A 24598-nucleotide genomic window follows, 5' to 3' on the forward strand; every position below is an offset into this window, starting at 1 on the left:
GGAGGGTGCCCTTTGGACCCCATCTTTCATATAAATTAAAAATAAAAAAATCTCAAACCCAAAGTTTACATCTTCTCTAAGCTGCAAAAGCCAGCCATTATTCCCCCTACCCCTTCTGCACTGCTTGCTGGCTAACACCCGGGTGTTTTGCAGCACATCACCCACAATGGCCACTGGCCACTGCCTGGAGAACAACCATAACTGCGTTTGCTTTCCTGTGCGGCCCCAAACCCATGGTGCAATGAGGGCTTCTCTTCCGGCAGGCAACATGAGTCTTATCTCTGATTTAAGGCTCCAGCCTCAGATCCTGGCTGCACCACTGAACCCCCTTGCACAGCCCCCAGGACTCAGCCCAGCCCAGCCCAGCCTGAAGTACAACTAATTGCCCCACGCTCCTGCCCTACCCTTGCCAAGAAAAGACTCCTCTGAGCCGATACCCAGTGCGAGTGCCTGACAGTTCAGCCTTCACACATGCAGGAGTGCAGCAGCTGTGCATCAGGATGCTTTTTTTCAAGGCAGATGAATTAAAACCTCCATGGGGATCAAAATACACTGAAAAAGTAGAACACAGCTACTTTAGCAATTCTTCTCCATTCTTCTCTGATGCCAGGAGCGTTGGTTTAACCCCCTCTCAGGGCACAGAAATACCACCTATTCAATGCAATTATCGCTGTTTACTGCAGCACGGCTACATTCAGTGCTTCAAATTTAGCTTCCCAAACATGCATTTAATTTAAGATTTAATACTGGATGATAATTGTATATTGCACAGTAAATGACTGATCATTAAAACATATTAATTGAAGTTTAACAGCTGTGTAATAGATATTACATCTCATACTTACCAGCAAATATGATTTAATAATCAGTTAGGGCAGGATGTATGGGTGGGAGATGTAGCATGGCCAGCTAGACTGCAGGTCATTCTTTGTTCATTTGCTGACCTAAAGATACTTTTCCTTAGCATGTTTGGAAAGAAGCTTGCCAATCACCAAACAGATGTTAAGCTTTGATGCTCTCACCTGGGGAGCTTACCTGGACAAGGCCCAAAGAGTCGATAATCTCTATAAAAGGAGAAATGGGAGAACCATGAGCAGTTTCCTCCTATTAAGCTGGGGCCGAGCTGCAGGGACCTGGCCCCATGACTCTGTTTGCACCAACAGCAAAGCAGGGAACTAGTGAACCCCAGTGGATGGGGAGCAAACGCTGGGAGATGGTCATCCTCCCCAGCACGTGGGGAATCCTTTCCCCCATGTGCAGAAGTCACAGCCACCCTGTACTTTCTAATACTAACTCTTATTTAAAGCAAGTTGACTAACATCATTGCCTTTGATGAGAGATAAGTATATCCCAACCCGCACGCACTGGGCTGGTCTCTGGGGCAGTTCACCTGAGCACTCAGGCTCCTGCTGCTCCTGCCCCCTGGCTCCACCGTCGCACTGACCAGCAGATCCCACTCCCCCAGCCGGGGGCTCGCTGCTCCTCATCCCTGCGTCACTCCCAGCCGTGCTCCCTCTCACCAAAGCACAGAGCCGGACAGTGCCTTCCTGCGCTGAGCAGCTGTTTGGAGACCCAACAACTCATCATACCAGTGAGCTGCATTTTTGATCCCACGGCCCTGACAAACACACAACACTGCCTTAACCCACTGTGCTACCAAACCACAGGCTGGAGCATCAAAGTTTATGAAATCTGTGATGCATGCTCTGATCTTCTATTTTTCCCTTACCCAAAGGAAAGGAAGGGGTTTGATTTCAGTAGGATCAAACCTTTCTAGTGCTTTCACTGCCAAACGGAGGTTTGCAGTACAGTGTGTGCTGCTAACCCGCTGAGCAACCAGCTCAGCACCAGCACCGCTCAGAGGTGTTTGCTGCCAACAGCTGAGTAGAGCCCTGCTCAAGTCCTGGGGGCACAGAGGAGAGGAGGGGAGCGCCAGGGTTTCCATCTGGCTATGCAAAGGGGAAGAGGGCAGGTCATTGCTAGTACGATGCCACCGTTCCTTCATCTCCAGCCACAAGAACCTGCCACCCTCCTTCCAGTGATTCCTGCTGTAGTGCCTGGGGCCAGCCAGCAGCCGAGGGTGCATCCCCCACCTTGGCTCCTCCTCCAGCACTGCATGAAGCACAAATGACTCACGTCTTCCTTCCTGACCCCATGTCATCTCACCTCTTGGCTCATCCCACTTTTGAGGCCATCAGCTGCCACCTCTGCCCAGGCAGCCATGGCAGCCCCTGTGGCCACCTCGGCCATGCCAGCTTGTGCTTTGCCCCATGTTACCTGGCAGCTTTGGATGCTTTTGAACTCTCTTTCCCGGGTTCTTGATGGGAAAAGAGAATCATCCCTTTCCCATGGCCCTGGGACAGAACCGAGAGCAACTGGCTTAATTACAAGATTCAGATTTCCCAAACACATGTTACAATAGGAAGGGAAGAAGTAGCAAAACCCGCTCCTTGGAGAGAGAGCAAAGCCCTCAGCAGTGGGGTTCAGCAGCAGGTTAAAGGTCCACCAGGAGCAAGATACAGACATCACCTTGCCATGGGACCTGGCACCGCCAGGATCCTGTGATGGCTGTGCTGCCGTCCTGCACCCAAGGCCCTCTCCCCATCTCTGCCCAGCAGCTCTGCACACCGAGCCATGAAGTGCTGCTGGGCAAGGACCGTTTTGCCCTGTTTCTCTGAATCACCCAGTGCTACAGGAGTGAAGCCTTCAGTGCACCTACAATGCAAAGGAAGCCAAATGAGGTTACAGTTTCTCCTCATTAAGTGCAATATTCATGCTCCACTGTTCATGGCCAGTTAATAAGACTTTTTATTAGAGTCTTTTTTCTTTTTCTACAAAGTGGCAGAAGCACCCTACACAGTACTGCAGAAGATATAAAAGAAGGCAGTTTTTACTTTCCATCCTTGTATCACTTGTGTACTTTTCAAGAGAGGAATAAATGCTGCATACCACAGTAGCACTGCTGTCTGCACATTGTTCTTAAGTATATTGATAAAAAAGAATAAAGCATGAACATTGGTCAACATCCCATCTTCCCCCAGCTCCCTGGAGGAGCTGTCAAAATGCAAAGCTGCTCCAAGCATGGTGAAGAAGGCCACCACCGATAGGAAAAACAAAGCAATGAGGTTCTCCAGTGGAGAATCCCTTTGGGGTTTCCAAGGCCCAGGGCAACAGCAGGGCCCAGAAAAGCTCTCAGTCGATGCTGACCCCATCCAAGACGAGAGCAAGTCCTGCGCCATGGGCATCTCTGCCTCCTGCCTTTGCCCTGCCAGCCACTAAAAGGTGCTGAAAGTGTGCCTTTTTCTACTGCAAGAGCAGGAACTCCGTACGAGCCTGCTGATTAATTTATCTCCAAACACACGCAAGCCTGAACAAAAAAAATTTAAAAAGAAAAAAAGAGAAAAATATCAAGCAAGCCCCAGCTTATCACTTCCAAATGATGAGTGCCAGCATCCCCCCTTCTGCCAGGCTTATCCACAGCATAGACCACTTCTGCCACCGCCTTCGTCTCCAGGGTCCATCCTTTTGTGCACGCAGAGGGAGCCCTGCTCAGCAACGCTCATCTGCTTGTGCCCGGTGTGTGTGCAAACAGGCGTGTAACACGTCAGGCACGCAGGAGAGCATCTCCGAGAAACAGGATGTTGTTTCTTTCTTCTTGCACATTTTCCTCATTATTTTGTTCTAGTTTGGCTTTCCTAGTACCTTCTCTATTCAATAAAAGCCAAATGCAAACCTCGTCCCTTAATCTCTGAAACAGCAGCTCACTGCTGAGAAAATAATATAGATGTAACTTCCAGCATCACACACTTTCTTTTCTATTTATATGCAAATGCCGACCTTTCACCTAAGCTGTCTCAAAGAAGTATTTCCTTAAAAATGCAAATAGCATGTTGCAGGCGGTTATTCTGGCTGAGTCTTTCTTATATTATTATTATTATTTCTTTTAACCTTACCAGCATTGTAAAACACAACTGCTAAACTGCACCCCAGTAATAATTACTTTTCATACCAAATCGAAAGCCTCCGTGGAGCCAATGTGTCGAAACACCAGCAGGAGAATTCAGCGCAGATGAATTTTTAGAGATGGTTTTAGATAAGCACGTCTTGGGCCAGGGGGAAGGAAGCAGCTCCAAGACAGTGCCGCTGCTGAAGGGAACGACCCAACAGCTCAGGGTGAGATTACGAGAGCATCTTCTGATTTGTAAAACCCTTCCCATGGTGCTGCTGACACATAGACTCTCAGGAAGGGGAAATCAACCTGTGTAAGCTGGGAAGGGATGCGTGGGGTGAGCACAGCGGGCACAAGGTGTAAGTCCACCAGCACGGCCCATGTTGGACATGGATATCCTTTCCTACCTGAGGTGGTCTGGGAAGAACTTTGTGGGGGGTGTTTTTGTGCACATGGTGTATCTGTGCTCTACAAAGGGGCTCCAGTGCAGCATTAGGGCTCCTGGGGCTGAACAGAAAGAAGGGTGGTTGAAGAAGAGGCTGGTGGGCAAGCAGCCACAGAGATGATGAACGCAGTGGAACAAACCAGATTAGGGGATTTCAGCTCCAAGGCTCCCCTAGTTCAACCTCTCCTTCTCGCAGCTGTTGAGAGCCATTAACCTCGAGGAGCTGGGTTAGACTCAGGGGAGAGCAGCACGGTGCTGCCTTCACTTGCACCACGGCAGCAGTCCCAGCACCAGCAGCTGCACACCAGACTGCCCGTGGCTTACATCTCCTCACCCACCTCACCCATGGGGACAGGGCTGTCCTCTCACACCGGGAGCGTAAGCCCACCCTGGCAGGTTGAGGGGTGAAAGGAGGCATCAGCGACTGCTGCAGCCAAAGCCTCCCCTTTCTCACAGCGGCTCTACACCTGCACAGGGAAGTACTCCCAGCATGGATGGATGTCAAACAGACCTAGTTGGATGCATCGACCCAGCTCAGGTATTTGACACCCTGTGTCCAAGCTGCTCCATCATCAGTTTGGAAATTGGGAGAGAAGAGGAAGAGCAAGCCTGAACGTTGTCCTTGCAGAGGGGGATACAAGGCTGCATGCTGCGGGGAAGCCAATTGTATAAAGCAAAGGTAATAAATGAAGTTCTTCACATACAAAAATAGCAAGTGAGAAAAGCCAGCTGCGGACGGCCTTCCTGGCATAGGGCAACACATCATTCAGCTCAGGACCTGTTTCTGAGCAGCAAATACATATTTCCCCAGCATGTAGGGAAAGAGTAAAAGAAACAGGTGAGACATGAGCTGATCTTTCCGTTATTGTTTTATTCATCTGTAGATTTAGCTGTAACTTCTCTTTAGTTCCTTTAGGATTTTTTAGTTCCTTCTGGGCTTCAAACCTCCAGAGATGTCCCAGTGTTGACTGTCACAGCCCAAGTGAATTTGAATCTGCCCTGGGACCTTACCCTCCGCCCTGTAGGTTCTGGGCAAAACACACAGCTGAAAAAAAAAACCACAAAACCTGCAAAAAATCCACATTGCTTCTCCCCAAATTTGGCCCAAGCTGAGCACACAGAGGGGTTTGAGGGACACAAACCCTTTTGCCCCCAGCACAGGACTGGGGTCCACCAACAGTGTTTGCTCAAGCAGGTGGTTTTCTGGTTGGGGATTTATACCACATGTGACACCAGGTCAGGCAGAGGAGAGAGAAGCTGCCTGGAAGAGCCAGGGAAGAGGCTGGCAGTGCCTCTGATGCAAAGTTAGATGACTAAATGGGCTACTTCCCAGCTGCCAGCTTGTCTTTATGATATTAAGCCTTTCCTCTCTGCTGCCATATAAGAAGTGAAAAGTTGACACGTAAGCATGTGTCATACAGAGTCAGAGAGACAGAAGCAATAAGGCATAAAAGGAGGTGAGATCATCATGCAGCAACAACTCCCCTGGGGTAAAAGGCAGCACTGCACAGCACCCGCTGGCTTTCAGCCCCCCACATCCCCCACCAGCATCCCTCCTTGTGGCAGAGGTTCAGCATGCTCAAACTGAAGCTCATTTCCACACTAAACCTCCCGGACCAGGAGCACACACAGGGTGCCACATTGCCCACTATTAAATGAGGTGATTAAGCTGACCCTTCAGATGGCTTTATTAAAAAGGAGCCTCCGCCACAGCACGTGGCTCTGCCAGCCATAATGTCACAGAGCCCAGGATCATCTCTGCTGAATGGGGCAGCCGCTGTGTGCCATTTGCTTGAAAAGAGGGAGAATCATCAAATATGTTAAGTTTATAGCCCTGCTGGTACTGCTCTTAGCGCTCCTGCAGACCCCATGTAATTGAAATTAGAGGCGAGTGATACCTTTCTGTCCTTCCTACAGCAGCCTGGGCTTGCTTGTGACTATGAAGTGGGAACAACAAGGGGGAGGAGGGATGGGGCAGCATCTGGGTGCCCATGCTCTCAGAGCAGCTTTCATCCCCCTTCCAGCTGCTTGCACAGGCTGACCCCTCTGTGCTACACCAGTTTTGTCCTGATGCTGAGCTCCAGCCCGGCCAAGAGCAGGGAAACACCAAGACCCCAGCAGTTCACTCACTCCCCAGACCCTGCAGCCAAGGATTCTTCTAACTGGGAAGTTCCTCTTTCCTCCAAAGCCACTTTTTCCCAATCTTCCCTTTCTGATGGGGAGTGCTTGCTCTCCTCAGCAATGCTCCCTGCTTGGCGGGCGAGCACAGCGGGGAAGCAGCCGACCTGCCAGAGCTGCTCTGCCAGCACGGAGGCGACCGGACTCCCCAGCAGCCAGGAAAGTCACTCCATGACAGGAGGGAGCCGAAAGTTTCTAAGGGATGTGCAAGAGGAGCTGACAACCCTGTGCTCCTCTGAGACACTGCAGGCAAAGTTAACTGTTTAGACTGTCATGGTTTTTTAAAGCAACAGCATGGCTCCCAGGCACTTTTTTTTTTTTAATAAAAACCCAAAGCAGCTCTCTCCAGAAGGCTATTAATCCTCTCCTGTCACTTGTGTTCTTGGAGAGAGCGTTTCTCTGGGCAAAAGCAGCTAGTTGCTCACTGACTAATTACATCAAAATATTGAGGGCAACAAACAAACCTTTAACTCCACTTGCCAGGAGATACAAAGCTTCAAAACTGTGGAGGAGAAACATACGCATCAGTAGGAGAAGCTGGGACTCAGGACTCAAGATGTGCTCATGGCCACATCAGCTTTCAGAGGCATGAACTCTCTTCTTTACAGAACCACTGAAGTTGGGCTTTGCCCAAGATAACTTTACCCAGAATATCCCCCACCCAAGGCTTTTGATTTCTTACAAATAAAGAGTTTTTGCCTTTACCAGGGAAGGGAATTAATTTATTTTCTCTCATTCCTATGCAGGTGCTTGGTTTTTAGGTACAGAGTGAGGACTGGACTCATGTACCCAAAGGAATGCTCTTGCTTAGGTGTCAAGCCTCATTATAAGGAGGTTTTCAAAAGCACTTGGCTGAAATCAAGCAACTTCTCTCAAAGCCCATCTGGCACCTTCACTTATCCCGGCAGCAGCCTCTCCTTGGGACACGGCTTCGCAGACCAGACCCTTTCCTGCCCCAAAACTTTCACTGGACATTCAGCCGACAGGGTTTGGGCTTTGACGTCATTTCCATCCCATCACCCCGCATTGCCCAGACAGCCAGAATGGGAAAAGCCCGTGCTGAAAGAGGAAAGCCCAATTCTGCATTTAGGTGCTAAACCTGATGTTTTTCCAAGAGGGTTTGGATGTCCAAGAGCTGAAACAGGTGACTCAAGTGCAAGCTTCGGCCCCAAACCCATGGCTGCCAGGCAGACTTCACCTTCCACCCCCAGAGCTGCCTCTCCCAGGCAGGAGAGCACCAAGGGCAGGGAAAGGTGACAGACTCTGGCTCTGCAACACCTGAGGCCACACAGGTTAACCAAAGGCAGCTGCCAGGGAGGTTTTTGTGCACTACGTGGGTGTTTCTACGCACAGGTAATTGGGTACTCATCACAAAACTTAACAAGCAACACTCGGGGAGCCCAGCGGCAAGCACAAGGCAGAGTTATTCAATACCAAATTGTTGGTTTCGAGGGATTGTTTAAAAAAAGGAACTCAAATGTTCTCAGAGTGTCACCTACGGATTTTGCCAGCAATACCTTGGTTTTTAAATACTGTGTGCATGAAAGCTCCCCCAGAGCCATCTCTTGTACCTTATAATAATTTTCACCAGGGGATCCTCCTAATGCGGGGTTTGAATCCATTGCTGTTGAATACACCTGACTCCTTGACTCGCAGAGAACATTCAGGTAAACACACCCACAAACTACTGCTCAGAGAGATGATTACAGTCCTCAGCATCGATCAGAAAGGTCTAATGGTACCCATGAAGAGTGAGAGGCTTCCCCAAAAGAGGCGCAGACCTGACTTGCAGATGCTGTCCTAGGGAGAGCCACACGCTTGCCAAATGGTTTCAAGCAAAGGAACGAAGAAACCCGAGTCTCTACTGCAGTTTATATTTAATTAGAGGAAAGGCAGCTTACGCAGCAGTTTCGGAAACATATTGTCTTACAGCATATTGGATATTTGTATCTTAACAGCTCGACATCGATTTCTTTTATGTAAAGGAAGAGGGGGGAAAGAGAACTGCGTGCCCTATGTTGTGTTAGCTCCAAAGAGATGCCTGTACCGCTTGGACTAATGTTTAGAGTAATCAAAGGCGTGAACTCATGTATTATGTATGGGAACGAGAGTTTTCAGTCTTCTGCAAAAAGGAATCTCCAGCGTTTGGTATTTTGTTAGCAGGCTGGCACCATATGGCTCTCCCCTGCTGATATTCTTTCACACCAGAACTTTATGTTCAGATGCTTTAGTTAATATTTTACCCAGCAAGCATAAACAAGATGCAAAGATTGCAGTCGACAGCAACCTTCTCTTAAACCATATACCCATGTTAATAGTGAAGGCTTCTTTCAGCAAAGTTTACTGAACACATGCCTGGCTTCTTTTTTTTTTTTTCTGTAGGGGTCCAAGCTGGGCCATTTTAACTGCCTTAGCATCAAACAAAACACAAGCAACAAACCCAAGAAAGATGCTTTCACTCCCTCCCTTCTCTGTTTTCTGGCTGGTCCGAGGCAGCGCTGGACGTGTGCAGGTGCCACACACATATGTGTCGTATTTCTGTACAGTTTAAGGCTGCATCTCTGCTTGTGTTTTGTTTCAGACTAGATTTTACCTCAGGAAGGTAGAGTTGCCTCTTCTCCACTACTGAAGCAGGGATGGAGCACCAGGCAAAGCTTACAGCCCACAGGGAAGCCTCACCCAAGCTCTAACAGCCTAAACTGGCCAAGCAAGACCAACAATACAGAGCATCCAACTTGACAGGCTTTATGAAGACTTGTGTTTCCCCCCACCCTGCCCCAGGTTAGACACAGAATCTCTTTGGAAAACTGCAGCTCAGAGATTTGGCTCTAAATATTACACTTAGATTTCCTCCACCCCTCCACCCTCTAATATTCTTATTATTCTTTAATATTCTTAAAACAAATAGGACCGAACAGATGTCTTTCAGCCTGCACTCTTATTAATGAGAATATTGTAAGAATGGAAATCAGGTCACAAATGTTTAATACTTTGTTTAAAAAGTCTTCAGCTTCTTTAAAGAGTTCCACTAATCCCAACATGACAGATGTACAAGGCAGTTTTGCTTGGGGCAGATTAAAATTCTCGCTCTGATTTGCTCTTTCATTTGGTCTGATTAAAATAACATTGCAAATTTTTTTAATGTGCTGACTTCAAAATAAAAAGGGAAAAAATAAAATGACCAGTAAAGGCCAGCATGATCACAATAAAAGCAAATTTATTGTTGTTAAGATAAAAAAGCAAGACAAAAGGAACTGAGAGACAGCCAGCCCATGCCCAGGTTAGCATTAAAGGTCTCAGTTAAAGATAAAAGGAGGACCTTTCCAAACTATGTTTTTCCATTTGAAAGTGTTTATTAATCTATTGTCACTGAAGCAAAAACTTCAATGAAAGACAGAGATCAAAAGTATTTTAATTCAGGCGAAATCTTTTTTTGTTTTGTTTTCTTTCTTAAACCAAACTGAAATGAAAAGCAGAGTATTACAGAATGTACCACTTCATTATTCTGCTCTAAGACTGACACTGGGAACAGCCTGGCTGGGAGGACAAGGTGATCTCAGCCACCCTTTCCTCAAACAAACCGTGCCCAGAAATTCCCCATTTCCCTCCCTGACGTCCTTTCACACCAGACCACCCTTCTCTGGACAAGCTTTCACAGCTAACTTAATTTCCACACTGCTAGAAAACACACCAGCAACCGAGTCATATATGAACGCGTGCGTGGCAATTGATACACCGGGATGCTCCAATCAGATCAGCAGAGGAGCAGGGAGGCAGGATGGAGCCCTAGCTACACTCACAGCCTGCCTCCTCTCCCCAGGCTCATCCGTAAACAAGCCAGAGCCACATATGCCTGTGCCCTCTTGGGTTTGCCCAAAAACAGCCACAGCTCCCAGCGCTGGGTCCCTTCAGGGCACTGCTGGACCAGTTTTATACAGGCATTGCCTCACCAAAGGCTCCTGTAGCATGGATGGAGGCATTGCTTTAAAAAGCAGCCACTGACGTTCAAAATACAGTCCCCTGAAGGGCAAACTCCTGCTTAAAGGGACCCAGATTTCACACTAAGATCCCAGGCTGTTAGTCTGCACCTTTCTGGCCCAGAAACCTTCTCTGCCTCACTGTCCCCACCTGCCAACCCACAGCAAGGCCTCGCTGAAGTGTTGTCGGGATGAATAACCTCAACAATAGAAAAACAGTAGTGTTATGTATTTAGCCATTCTTCCTTAAAACTCCAGCTTGTGCCTTCTATAAAAGAGCCCACAGAAAAGCTGCAGAATATTTCAAGTTTTCAAGGAGTTGCTCCATTCAGGTGATTTTTAATGTCTACATTCTTTAAGTAAAAGTGTTCAACACTCATTTATGCCTTCAAGGCATTCTCACCTCAGTGCCCACCTCCCGCTATTCCCACAGCAGTAACAACCTCCCCTCCATGCAGGATGCTCCAGCAAAGCAGCTCCAAGAAGTTGAGGGATGCCCTCCTGCAGGGGAAGCCCAGCGAATCTGCACAGGGAGGAGGCACTTGGAAACTGCTCTGCACCTTCTGTGGCTCAGTCCTGTCCCAAAGGGCCAAGATACCTCGCAGCTGCTCCCGGCAGATCAGCTCCCAAGCTCTGCAAGGGCAAACGCTGCACTTGCGGAAATTCCCATCCACGGATTAACCTGCCAAGAAGGGACACATCCTTCCTCCAAATATACACACTCAAAGCTCTTTTCTCCTTGGTGAAAATATTTAGGGGGAGTGAAGGGTGGCAGATTTCCCTCCCATCTCTGAAGGGAGCAGAAGGGATGCCCCAGCCCTGCTCTTTGCCATTGCTTTTGGCCTTGCTCCCAGATCCCAGAGCAGAGATCTCATGTAAATTCATTTCACTCTAAAAGCAACGTGGTTCAAGGCATTTCTCCCACCCCAGAAACTTTTCATAGTGTGTGCTTATCACCACGCTTCTCTATTCACACTATGATCTCCTCTCAAAGGACTAGGTGGTGGGTCAAGTTCCTACTTTGCAAAAGTAAACAGGCTCAAAAGTGATACAGAATATGGGAGGTTTCACACAAGCCAGCCTTAAGGACGTTAGAGATGCCAGGGGATTCTGCATCACACAGCCAGGGAGACCAGTGCTGGTATGTAGGTGGTGGAGTTATTCTTTGCAGAAAGCAGCAAAAACCAGGAGAAAGGTGGAAAGGGGTGGGGGGAAGAGCAAGGTTTCCTAACAGTGACTTCTGCACTGTGAGATCTCTAGAAATACCTGGGAACCAAGAGAGTGGGTGAGAGTTAATCTCAGCCTGCTAGTCCCTTTCACACAGCCATTCTAGGGCTACATCCCCAAAAGACAAATAAACCTGGAGTCTGGAGCCCCCTTAGCCTCCCTCCTGGGTGTCAGCATCCTTGTCTGCGCACCCAGGGAGTAAAGAGCATAGCTCAAAGAGCAGGTTTCTTGGGGAAAGAAGAGTAACACACGGTGATGCATTCCTAGCTCTAAGTTTACGGTGTGGATCCTCCACCTTCAGCTCCCATGTACAAGAAAAAGGAACAGTTATAAAGTGACAACAGGAGATGGCCTTTGTCAGTAAGGAAAGAGCTCTAGCAACAAAGCCATACAGTTCACAGCTGTAAAAACTAAGTCCTTCCATTTAGAAACTGACACACACACACAAAGCAAAAGGGGAGAACCAGGTCTTGCCCCTACTTTGCCATTAAACTCTCACATCTGACTTCCAGGCGGCAACGCAGTGCTTCCCCCCCTCCCACCCCCGCCATCTACCCCCCCCTTCCCACAGCTGATTTCATGTCTTCTGGGAAGCCCAGCCCAGCCATGGCAATTTCCCCCTCATGCTCCGGCCTTTACTGTAAACCTGCTGCTTTCCCTCATCACTCAGCTCTCAGGGGGCAAAGGGTCGCCCCAAACCTTTGAGTGGGGCGGATGCCAGCACCCATTGCAAAATAAGCACTCCCAGGTTGCAAAAGGAGGGCTCTATCCATCACCGGATAGGAACTAGGGAACATTTTGCATTGCACCAACTGATTTCTGGGGCTCAGGAGTATAAACTCACCTGCCCTGCTCAAGCCCTGTCGCAAAATCACACTGGGATTTGAGGGAGGGAGAAGAGTTTACATTCCTGAGCTCTAAAAGCTGCATAATTCAGCCTGTATAGGGTGTATTGCTCACTTAGGTGCACCGTTCCCCCCCAAAGCCCAAGAAGAGCAGCACACCCCATCAAGAAGCCAAGTTTGGAGGCGGCACCCCAAAGCCAGGGCTTACAGGGGGTGGGGGCGGAGTTTAGCACCATCTGCTAAAATGGCAGCTGCTCTGACGGCAAGCTACGTCTTGCAAAGTCAGCCCTGCCCTCATCATCTGACTGCCAGGAACCGGGGCCGCTCCGCTGCCGGCTCCCCCAGGGCGGGGGGGGGCACAGAGCCGGAGCGTCGCCTGCCCCTGCGCCCCCTCTCCCGGCCCGAAGCTTGCGGCTTTGGGTTGTTAGGGAAAGTCCCGGCCCAGCTGGGTTAGTCGCCGGCGTACTAACTTCCCCGAGCTCCCGGCTAGAAGGCACCTGGGCTCGCTGTGGCTGCCCCCCCCCGCCCCAGCCCGGGGCCATTAAACCCACACAGCCCAGCTCTACAACGCAAGAGCCGGGGGAGGTGGGGATCCGCCGCCCCCCCACCCCCCTCCCCCCGCTCCCTGTCCCCCCTGATTTGGGGACAAGGATGAGCCCGGGGGCAGAGGGACCTGCCACCGAGTACCAGCCCAGGCGGGGGCGTGGGAGGAAGCGGGAGGTCTGGGCTTTTCGGGACATGGGGTTCTTCCCCGTTTCCCACCCAGGGTTTGCCCAAAGGGGGAGGGGGCACCCCCGTCCCAGAGCCACCAACGCCACCCTTGGCAGTGACCTTAAGCACTGTCCCGCAGCGGGACCTCCCCCGCCAGCCGGGCCGGGGTCTGCGCCGGGCCAAGAGCCGGGCCAAACCCCGGGGATCGCCCGTGCAGGGGCTCCCAGGACGGGGGTGAGGGCGGGGGTCTGCATTTCTGGCTTTCCTACGGTACGGGCCGTCCCCGCTGCCCCCTCTCCCCCCGCGGGCTCACGGCGACCCTGCGGAGGCGGGGGGGTGTTCACGGCCCCTTGCTCGGGGATGCGCAGGGGACAACTGGCTCTGCCCGCCCAGACCCGTCCACGACGGGACCCCCGGGAAGTTGCCCCCCCCGGGGGACACTGCCCCCCGCCGTAACGGCACCTCGGGACAGACCCGGCCCCGCCGCTCCGGGGTACAGGGACCCCCAACTCCGCCGGGACACAAGAGGCATTTCCCGTCTGCTTTCTGGGAAGGGATAAACCCAACTTTGTGGAGTTTTCTTACTCTTCTCGCCCTTGTGCAGCGGGGATCCTACAGCCCCCTAAAACACTTGCAAATAAAAAAAAAAAAAAAGGGGGGGGGCCGAAGGGGGGAGGCAAACAAAAATAAGTTACCCTTGGTTTTCCCGAGGCAGGAGAAAGAGGGGAAGGAAGGGGAGAGGAAAGCAGATTTGGGAAAGAGCTGAAGGGGACAAGTCGTGCCCGGGTTTCTCGGGCCGCAGCAGCAGGCGATGGTTTGCGCTTTGCAACATGCGCCTGCTCCAATCTGCGCCGCTCGGGAACAATAAACAGGATCATACAAAGAAGTGGAAAGGCGGCATCTTTGCTTCTGGTTTCTATGACAGCATCAGAGACAAACCAACTATAAACTCTAATTCCTGGATTCCGCGCCCCCCCCCCCCCGCAACCCCCTTTTGTCTGCCATTAATTAAAGTGGCCATATGGAAAAGGCTGATAATAACAGCAGATGAGCCAACGCGGGGGGGGGGGGGGGGGGGGGGGGGATAAAAAGAAAAAAAGAAAAAACCAAGCCCAAACCTAAAAGTAGCGGCAGGGCGATGGCGAGGATTTAGGCTGGGCTTTTTGCACTTGTTTTCAGCGGCTGCTCGGAGCGAGGGGATCAACAATAGCGGGAGGGGAGCGGAGCGGCGGGGCCGTGTGCGGCTGCCCCCCGCACCGCTGCCCGGCCAGGTCGGGGGGAGCAGAGGGCAGCTCCTCCCTTCCCCTATCCCGGGGTGGGGGGTGGGGGGGTGCGGGGGGTGTCGCACACCCCAGGCCTCCTGCTCCGAGGGGCCTGATCCCCGCGACCTGCCCCTTTGTGTGGGCGAGCCTCGGAGGGTGCTGAGCCCCGCTTCGGGGCCGCCTCCCCAGGGAGGGTCGGTCCTGCCCGCTGGCAAACTGCGCCCCAAACTCAGCCTAACTCGCAGGGGTCGATCGTAGCGCAAGCATACCCTCAGGCATCGGCCCCCTTCCCTTCACCCTCCCCTCAAATTACCCACAAAACAACAACAACAAAAAAAAACTTTGCTAAAATTGATAAAGAGATTAGCCAAGCAAAGCCTCTTCCGAGCTAGCTAAAAATAAGAACCCGCAGATTTCTGTCGTGGTCAATGTACAGAGAGAAATCCACAAACATGGCACGCTTTCCTTGTTCCTCGCTGCTATAAATAGAGAACTCTAAAGTAGTCAATATTGGGGGGTGGGGGGAGCGGGGGGGGGAGGAGATTAAATCAGAAAAGAAAACAAGAAAAAAAGAAAAAGAAGAAAAGTCAGCTGGTGGCAAGCTGGAGCACCCGGCGGGCGACTCGAGCGGGCGATCGCCAGCCCTCCGCACACGCGTCTATCGGGGAGCAAAGCGCGGCCCCCCCCCCCCCCCCCCCCCCCCCCCCGCCGGGGCGCGGAGCTCCTCACAGACCGAGGAGTAAGAAACTGCAGACTTGGGCTGGAGTTCTTGTAGTAAAGGGGCTGGGGGTGGGGGGGTGGGGGGCAGGTGAGGGGGGGTAGAGCCCGAGAGGGACGCGCGCAGCCCCGGCCCCGCTCCGCGGGCGCGCACCGCCATCAGCACCTCCGAGAGCTCCGCGGCCGCGGAGGCCGCCGGCGGCGCAAACTCCTCCCCGGGAGCGTCTTCTGCTAACACCGCGCACGCTTCCCTCCGGGTAAACATCCACCGATCTCGCGGTCCACGAACCCGGCAAGCATCCTCTTCCAGAGATATTCAGAAAGTTTCCCGGCTGAATGCGACGTTGTGCTTTTTTTTTTTTTTTTTTTTTGCCTTTTTTTTAAAAAATAAATCTCCTTTCTCGTCTTATTCAACCTCTTTTCAGTCAGAAGCATAACATGTCCACTAGCGTCTCGCAGCCAGCGAGAGAGCGAGCGAGCAAAGATGGACCTAGGAGCATGATGATCATCATAAAAAAAAATCCCCTCGGTTCTCCAGTGCAATTTTCAAAACAACAACCCAGCCTTCGTGCTCTAAAGGCGAAACGCCTGCGTCTGTTTACATCAGCTGTGTGCTCCGAAAGCCTTTCCCCTCTGTCTCAATCCAAGGAGGGGGGGTGGAGGGGAAGGAGAAAAAAAGAGAAAAAAAAGCCAGCATTATCTGCCTTTGTCAGCGAAAGAACATAATATTGACTTACCTTTCCCCACAGCTATTGTCTGCCCCTTCGCAAAATGACATCACGGAAACCAATCATGAAATTTGCATGGGGGAGGTTGTGGGGGGAGAGTTCTTGGAGGGCAGCCCACTTCCCTACACCAGTAACACGCGTGTAAGACGGGTTGTTGGTTTCAATTAAATATCTGATACTCCTTAGTGTGTGAACTCTTAAGCCTGCTAAAGGCAATGTCTCATTTACTTAATGACCGCTCTCATTAATGGAAATGGCACAGAGGGGGCTTGCTGCGCCTTCCCTTTGTAAATACACTACCCATGAACCCTTGGGGTTGCAATATATCTGTTTACTCTCTGAGGTGAAATAAATTTACAGTATAGCATCAAAAAGAGAGAGAGAGAGAGGGAGAGAGAGAGAGATGGAGCTGCTGACTTGAGTGCACGGAGAGTTGGGGCTCTCCCAGTCCCGCCAGCCCCCCCCCCTCCCCGAGACCCAGCAGAAGGTGAGTGATTTTACCCGAGTTGATTCATAATTAATATGCACGAGGCTCGGGGCTCCTTTGATAGCAGCAACACAAAAGGACGGCGAGCGCGACAAGCGCCGTGCCGTGTCCCCCCCCGCGCATCCCAACGCGTGGTACGGCCCAATAATTCCTAATAGCAGCAAGCAGCGAGTGACAGATGCCCTGGGTTAGCACAGCTCCAGCGAAAGTACTTTACAATATTTATTGGTGGTTAGGAAGATGACCTATCACCATAAAGAACAGACTGGGAAATTTATCGCCTCTATGAACCTGGAAGTATTGCATATTAGCTGATATACATATTCAAAAGCGAGTGGTTAAAAGGTGTATAAATATTTTTTTTCCCTCCCCTTAGAAAAAAAAAAATGACACAACATATTCCCAGCAGACATCTCCTCACCTCGGGAAGGATGGACTGTGGCTCAGGCGGTTACAATTTGGGCTTCATGATGGGAAGGAGAATAACATAAGTCCTAAAACAAAACGGTGACTCAAATAGTTCGAGGATTGTTTCTAAGTGAGAAAAGTGCGTGTTCTTCCATTACCTGAGTTTTCCTCCCAGAAAGAGCCGCACTTTCCAGGAGCTAGCATCATCTTTCCTTGAAAATGCTCCTGTTCGGTGGAGGTCTGGCCATCCCGGGAGGAGAAAGCCCTCGCCGAGCTGGAGGGAGGATCTGGGGAGACACCCTGGCCCCCTGCAGCAGGAAGGGCATCAGCACGTCCCCTCCCTCCAGGCAGGAGCGTTAGCACTTGGATTGCAACTTTTCGGGAAAAAGACAGGCGTGCTGCAGCCCCACGGGGCGTTGGGGGGGTCTGTGTCACCTTCCTACCCAGCGCTTTTTCCTGCGCCCTCACGGGATCCCCAGCATCGTCGAGACGATTAAGACTTTACTGTCATCTTAAAGAAGATTTCTGAAAAGATGCGGGAGCTCACAAATGGACGGAAACCCCGGGAGCCTTTAGAGAGCAGAGGCAGAGCCTGGAAGGGAAAGTTGAATCCTGCTGGGGATGCGCTTTCCTGTGGGAAACTCCAGCTCCAGAGCTGCGGGAGCCCCAGCCGCCCCTCTCCACCTTCCCCCGCCCCCACCCCCGGTCAGATTAGGGGCAGGCAGGAGAGGGAAAAGCCTCCGGAGCTGCCCGAGGTTTCAGCCCATGCCCGATCTCAGCTCTGCCGGACACCCGCCCGGCAGCACGGGCTTGGGTGAGTGCTGGATGCAACCCCGTCTCGCCCACGGACAGCCACGGTCGCGTGGCAGGGGAGGCAGAGTGGTTTGATTTCCCATCTCGGGCGTTTTATTGAGGAGAGGGTGACGGAAATACTAATTTTAAACTGTTGAGGCCGCTTTGGAGGTTTTTAGGGTAACCCATTTCCACGGCTTGCAAGCCTGGTGTGCTCCTAAGGTATTAGGCAGAGAGCGCTCCTGAAAAGCTGTTTTCTATCTCCTTCGGACACACCACGAAGACAGGGATATTTTACATCCTAAACCTTTGGCATTCAGAAATTCTATTAAACTCTTATCTGCAGGCAGCAGGCCTGGTGCTACACTGCATCTCCATTGTTCTGCACCCGCGATAGAATCGAAGGGAGGGACAGGAGGACTCAGCTCCTCTCCGCTCACAATGCTGCCTCGTCCTCTCCACCGCTATTGCATTTAGAGACGTAATGCTAAAACTTGAGAAACAAAAGCACAATAGGTAGGCTAGAAGGCAGGAGGAGACTGTGTTTACTTGCATGTTTCCACATAAATTTGCGTGTACACACGCTGCACGTGTACGAACACACACACACGAGCAAACATACCTGTGCCTTTCTATTGGAACAGATGAATTTTATTGTTGCTGTTGTTGCATTTATTAACACGTGACGCACCTAGGAGCCCCTAAGGCAGCTGACAGCTTTGATACCATTCTACTAGGCTCTGGGTTGCGAGAGCGTGTTTGGCTTTTCTTTGTTCCCAAACTCCCCAGACTTCCCCCTCCCCTCCTCTCAAAACCTCCCCAAACACTGCCAACAAGCAGCACCTCACCCGGAGTTTATAGTTCCCACAAACTTCAGCAGCCGGCAGGATTTCCCATCTCCCCACCCCCCCAAACCGCTCCTCAACCCCTGAAGATCTCCGGGTCAGGCCGGCCACCAGCCCCCCTACGCTGGAGGAGCCCGCGGGGGACAGCGAGGCCACGCGTGGGCTCCCGGCGGCGGCGGGTCAGCACCACAGCGGCGGACAGCTCCCGCCCCGCCCCCTCCCGCTTTTAAGGCGTTTTCGACCCTTTTAAACATTTTTAAACCTTTTTTTTTGTTTTGTTTTGGTTTTTTTTTTTTAGTTTTTTTCAAGCTCTACGGAGCCACTTTGCAGCCGTTTTCTAGGACATCGTTATTGTGTGTTCCCAGGACTGAAGGAGCTGCCGCTTCCCTGAAGGGAGCCATAAAATAAACATTCGCGTATTTTCGCCGTCGGAGCGTTGTTTGAGACGGGCGCTCCGAGGGTCCCTGCCTGCCTCTCGCCTGCAGAAAGGAATGCCAAAAGGATCTTTAAAAGTAGATTCCCTTCCCGCCCTCCCCCGCCCATGCAATTTGTTTGTTGTTGTTTTTTTTTTTTAAATAAAATCCTACTATCCTCATGTTTTCAGATCAAGCGTTTCAAGTTTGAGATTATTTAAAATAAAATCGCATTTGCGTGTGTAAATACAGGCATAAAAACACCGCGCTGCATTTCGTTGGCTTCTTTGACTCTATTTCAAAGTAAATTAGATCTCAAACTTTATGGATTTGTAATTGGCACCAACTTCTCTGGTTACCAGCTGGGGGTGAAAGATTTTTTTTTTCTCCTTGTTTCTTTCTGAAAGCTTCTATGCAGATGGGCTGGCTGCCTTAATGCCTCAGACTACAATTAGTGCTGTTGTATGCCGAATAGAAATGGCCAGCATTAATATTGTATATGGAACAGCTGAAGGGTTGCGAAGAAACCTGCCCACTACAGGCCCCTGGCAGATGGAACAACATGCACAGGCACAAAAAACTTTTAATAACCCTTTGCTCGCTCTCCGGCGCGCCCCTTCTCCCCGATTTGGGCGGTTCCTTCCCGAAGGGGCAACGTCTTTGTCTAACCCAAATCTAGAGCTCTTTTCTCCTGAAGAACAACAATTGGAGCAATCACCGTCTTTTGCAAAAGGCACCTCACATTATCCCAAAACTTTCTCCATTGTGCCTCAGTTAATGCAGGCACTGAAACACCCCCAGCTGAACAGGCACAAACTAAATTTGTGTTTAATGACACCCCCTCGCCCCTTTATTATCCAGCAACGTGCAAGAGGAATAAAAAACCGTAAAATCAAACTAAACCAGAATTTTTCTCCTCATCCCCCTCCTCGTCCTTTGTAGTAAGGTAAAACTCCCGGTAGTGGGGACAAAGCCCCGCCAGTGCCTCGGAGCAGCAGCACCGGGGGCCGTGCACCCCCTTCGCCCCCCCCCCCCCAACACACACACCCCCGCCCCGCACCTGCAGCCTTTCGCAGCTGAGCCCGGAGCAAAGCGGGGGGGACCGGGGCGGGGAGGGGGGACACGACACGACGACACGGGGGACCGACAAGCCCAGGACCTGGCTTGCTAAACGCAAACACGAGAAACCTGCGCTATGAAATACATTCGGGAACCTCTTTCCACCATGCTATTTGGGGGACGACGACACACACGGATATCATAAAACAAGGGGGAAAGGGGTGGTTTGTGGGTCCGCGGTGCCCCCCCCCCTCCCCGAACCGCTTGGCCAAGGCGTGGCCTAGGCAGAATTAAGCTGCTCGAGTGCTTTAGAGAAGAAATGCGGAGGGGAACACACTCGAGAACAGCCCCCCTCCCCCTCACACTCACACCCCCCCATTCTCCGGCGAAAGACTACGAACCGAGGAAAGTCCCGCAGAGCTTCATCCTTGCCGGGTGGCGGTGGCTGCCTTTGCCCGGGGCGGTGGCGGGAGCCGGGCGGGAGGGAGCGGAGCCGCCGCGGGGTTACTCCATCATCCCTGGGAAAAGTTTGCCGTCCGGAGCAAAAACTTATGCGCGGCGGCGGCCAATGGGACCTCGCCGCAAAATCACTGCAGCGCACTCGGCGGCCAATCCGCGGGGGCCCCGCACAATGGCTCTGGGGTGTGTGTCCTTCCCCCCCCGCCCCGGGGATTCGCCCCCCCTCCCACCCCCTCCTCCTGGCTGGGCAGGGGGGGAGAAGCTGGGGAAGGGGACCCGTCCTCCCCAGCGGTGGGGGTCTCAGCACCTCACTTCTGTGGTGAATTAGGGCAAGATGCACATCCCGGTGGAGGATCGGGGGGACCAGAACCCTCCTCCAGGCGAAGCATCCCCAGGAAGCCCCATGCACCTCCACTACATCAGGGAGGACCCAAAAGACACTGTATCTTGCTTGCGGAGTGACAGTCCCCGCAGCTTACCCCAGGGCTGGGCAGGGGGACATCCCACAGCCCTGCAGGCAGTCTGTGGACTGGCAGGGCTCTGGGCAGCCCAGCAGTCAGGCCGCTGGACCTCTTGCACACCCGAGCCTGTTTAGAAATGCACGAATCTAATGATGGGCACACAGAGCTCTTTGGATGCTTTGGTCGAGTCTAGGGTGCATTGGGGAAGGGAAAGGGGGAATTGCTTCTGGGAGAGATCCAAAATGGAAAAGGATGTCCCTCTGCCTCAAAGGACAGATGGCAACATTGGATTGAACTGATCCCAGCTGGAGAAAACTGGCTACAGGCCAGTGAGGAACACTCTTGCTGGTCTCCCAGATGGAAAAGCAGGGAAATAGTTACCAGGAAATAATAATAATAATAATAATAATAATAATAATAATAATAATAATAATAATAATAATAATAATAATAATAATAATAATAATAATAATAATAATAACAACTAACCAGGATTGTGATTAATATGTGAGATAGCACTGAACTTCGTTACCCCATTGGCTTGGAGGGCAAAGTGCCTTCCCTAGGTTGTGTGACCCCCCCATGTTCTGCTCATTACCCTAGATGAAAACAAGGCCAGCTCCTGCAGGTCATCCCTGACCTGCAGAGAGGGGGAAGTGCCACTTCTGAAAGCAGGAGTGAGGAGGGAATGCTTGGCAAAAAGCCTGATCATCATCAATGTGAAAACACAGCACCCTGACCTGGGTGGGTAAACAACTGCATTTGCAGAGGAAGAGCCCTCCCAAGCCTCAGCTCGGGTCATTTGGGAAAGGAAAAGGGGGAAACCCTGTGCTTGGAGGGGCAGGTGGCACCAGCAATAAAGAGCGTGGGACAAAGCTGATATATGAACTGAAGGAGAGTTGAATGCAATTTATCTCAGCAGGGCATGCCTGTATATTTGGGTAATTTTTTATTTTATAAACATAAGTGGGGATGCGGTTGGTATAAAGGTTGACAAAGAACGTAGAACAAGAGGCTAATTCACTCTTTGGTGCAAGATCCTGGGCCGAACTCTTTGATGAATACAGCTAACTCCTTAATGCAGATTTCTTTGAACAGAGAGAGCTGGAAGAGGGAGTGGGGAGGAACAGCTTTGCTGGATTGGGACAGGGGTGTGTTTGAATATCAAAGTGCACCTTTTTTTCTGTTCATCCATCATGGTCTTCTGCTGGTCTCAGGGAGGTCTAAGAAAATAATAATACTAATAATCATTATCAACATCATTGGACTGAATTGAAAGTCAGGAGTTTGTGTCAAATTAAAAGGGCAACTGTTGAACAGGTGGGCTTTTTTTTTTGAGTTCCTTACTCATAGAAGGACCAGCTTAGCCAGATCACTCACCCAGGCTGGATATGGCTCGTAAAGGAGCTGGAACTGGGCCCCCTGTACAGCTACATCTGACTGCACAGATCTCCCAGCAGAAGGGGGTGTGAGACAGCCTGTTTGGGGTCTGGCACCTCTTCTGTCTTTAAATTAGCAGTTCTGTCTTTGCAGAATATTCTGTGCTTTATTGTTCCTTCAATCCCCACTTTGCAAGATGAGAGGTGACATTGTGGAGCGCTCTACACTTGGAAAATGACTTTCAGAATTATGTTCTGGCAATCTGAAACTTTTGCTCTCTCATCTTCAGCCTCTTGGGGCTTTAATGGGAGACAGCAAAGTGCCTCCTCCTCCTCCCCTCTTTTCTTTTCCTTCCCTGTTCTCCTGCAGCTGCAGCGGCCAGAATTCAGCAAGGTCACTTAACTCCATTGCTTCCTGCGTGTGGGAGATCTCAAATTAAGGGGTGTTGGGAGCAGCCTGTTGAGATGAGACAGCCTTCACTCAGCTCCAGCAAGCAAGGAAATGAAACCCATTCGCAGTGGCTCCAGACTGGCCCACCTTCCCTGCGCTTTAGCTGGGGAAAAGGTAAAGACACAGAGGAGAGAAAAGCAGGGTAAAACTAGTTCATCTTTGAGCTGGAAGCTGTTGTCTTTTGTCTAGCAAAGGGAGCCCCAAAATGTGCAGGAGCAGGCCCTGTGGCTGCAGCTCTCTTTTCCACTCCTTCCTGGTGTTTTCATCAGCATCTCACCCTGGTTCTTGTTTTCTCTCAAATTCCTGCTGCTGCCTCCCCTTTCCCCCACTTCATGAGTGAGGCAGAGCTGGCCCTGGCTCCCCCAGTCCTCTGGTCTCAGAGCACAGTGCAAAGACTTGGGAGCTTATCCCTTTGGGCTCTGGACTTGCCAGCGATGTGATCCTCTTCCCAGGTGCCACTGGCCTTAGTTGTGTGCAGGCGTTAAGGGGACCAGATTCAACTCTGGAGCTGAAGAAAGAACAAATGAGAATGGAGAAAAATCACACAAACTCCACTGATATCTGGATGGTTCCCTGCTGTGGGTCCTAAGAAGCCATGTGGCTCACGCAGAGAAAGACCAAAGGAAATACCGTCCTTATGTAGGCTGTGATTTCTGCTGATGCACTGCCAGACCAGGGGGAGTTTATTCCATGCATGCAGTTTTACATCTGAAAAAAAAAACCCAACAAACCCTATCCACCAGAATGTTTCACTGCACTCCACTACCATCTTACCAACAGCCTGTGTTATACTTTCCCCTTCTTAAACAACTCCCCTGGTCTGCAGCAGCCGTGGCTTTTTCACAAAGAAGGGGATAATTCCAGTTATCTGTAGACTGTTTGCTTCTGTCTTAAAGCTCTTCCTCCAGCACCTCTCTCATGGCTGCGCAACAGAAAGCCAGAGAAGCAGTATGCAGATATTGTCAAGCTCAACTTGATAGGTACTGTCAAAACTGCTAGAGTGTGGTGACAATAAACATTTTAGCTGGCTAACAATTTGCTGCAAAAAGGGTTGACCCTGAAATCAAGTTCTGCTGTAATGAACACTTTGTCTCCAAATATTTGCATTTTTGCTGACAAGGTTCACTCTCCAGGAGATTTCCTCCACCCGTGAGCAATCTGCCTTCAGACGAGATGGAGGACGGATGCAGTTTCCCGAGCCAGTTTGTTATCTGGTGTGCGGGAGGGACGTGCACATGCCTGAAATCAGAAGAGCCACTGTGGATGGGGGATGCCCAATCACGGGAGCTGCTCTGCTCCAGAGTGTTGCTCACCCTCATTGACAAAGCCCTTTTCTGCTACGTTCTGCATGGCAGTGCAATGCTGACAATGAAAAATCGAAAGTGATGATTAGCCTCATTTAACAGATGGGGAAATTGAGGCACATGGTGATTTAGGACCATATTTGGACTGTCTTTGCTGAGCCAGAGAGGCAGCAGCCAAGAAAGTGACAGTCAGTGCAGGCTGCCTGTTATCCAGGGCTGCCCCAAACCAGTGGTGGGAGGAGGCTGAAGCCGTGCTGGCACTCTCAGCAGCTTGGTTTGGTGCTCTCCTCCTCTAAGCACATGGAAAGCTTGGGCTTCCCACCCTCAGGAGCTGCTGTACTGAATTTTCTTCCACCCTCTTCAAAGTGGCAAGTGATTTGACCAAGGTTTCATAGAGAGTCACTGGCAGAGTTAAGAGTTAAATATCATCTTCCTTAGCCCAGAGCCCAAAAGCCCAGCTGGCTCCACTGTATCAGAGAAGATGCTCAAATATCCCTTACT

General features: G+C 51.0%; 1 protein-coding gene across 1 annotated transcript in view; it reads right to left on the minus strand.

The window, feature by feature from the left end:
* Positions 1-15672, minus strand: part of MYT1 (myelin transcription factor 1) — a 64064-nt gene extending 48392 nt beyond the window's left edge. The window contains exon 1 of the mRNA XM_064465420.1: positions 15478-15672. The gene's annotated coding sequence lies outside the window, so the exon portion shown is untranslated. The remainder of the gene's footprint in view (positions 1-15477) is intronic.
* Between the last annotated feature and the right edge of the window lie 8926 nt (positions 15673-24598).

Source organism: Phalacrocorax carbo, chromosome 14 (genome assembly GCF_963921805.1).
Source record: "Phalacrocorax carbo chromosome 14, bPhaCar2.1, whole genome shotgun sequence".
NCBI classification, from domain to species: Eukaryota; Metazoa; Chordata; class Aves; order Suliformes; family Phalacrocoracidae; genus Phalacrocorax; species Phalacrocorax carbo.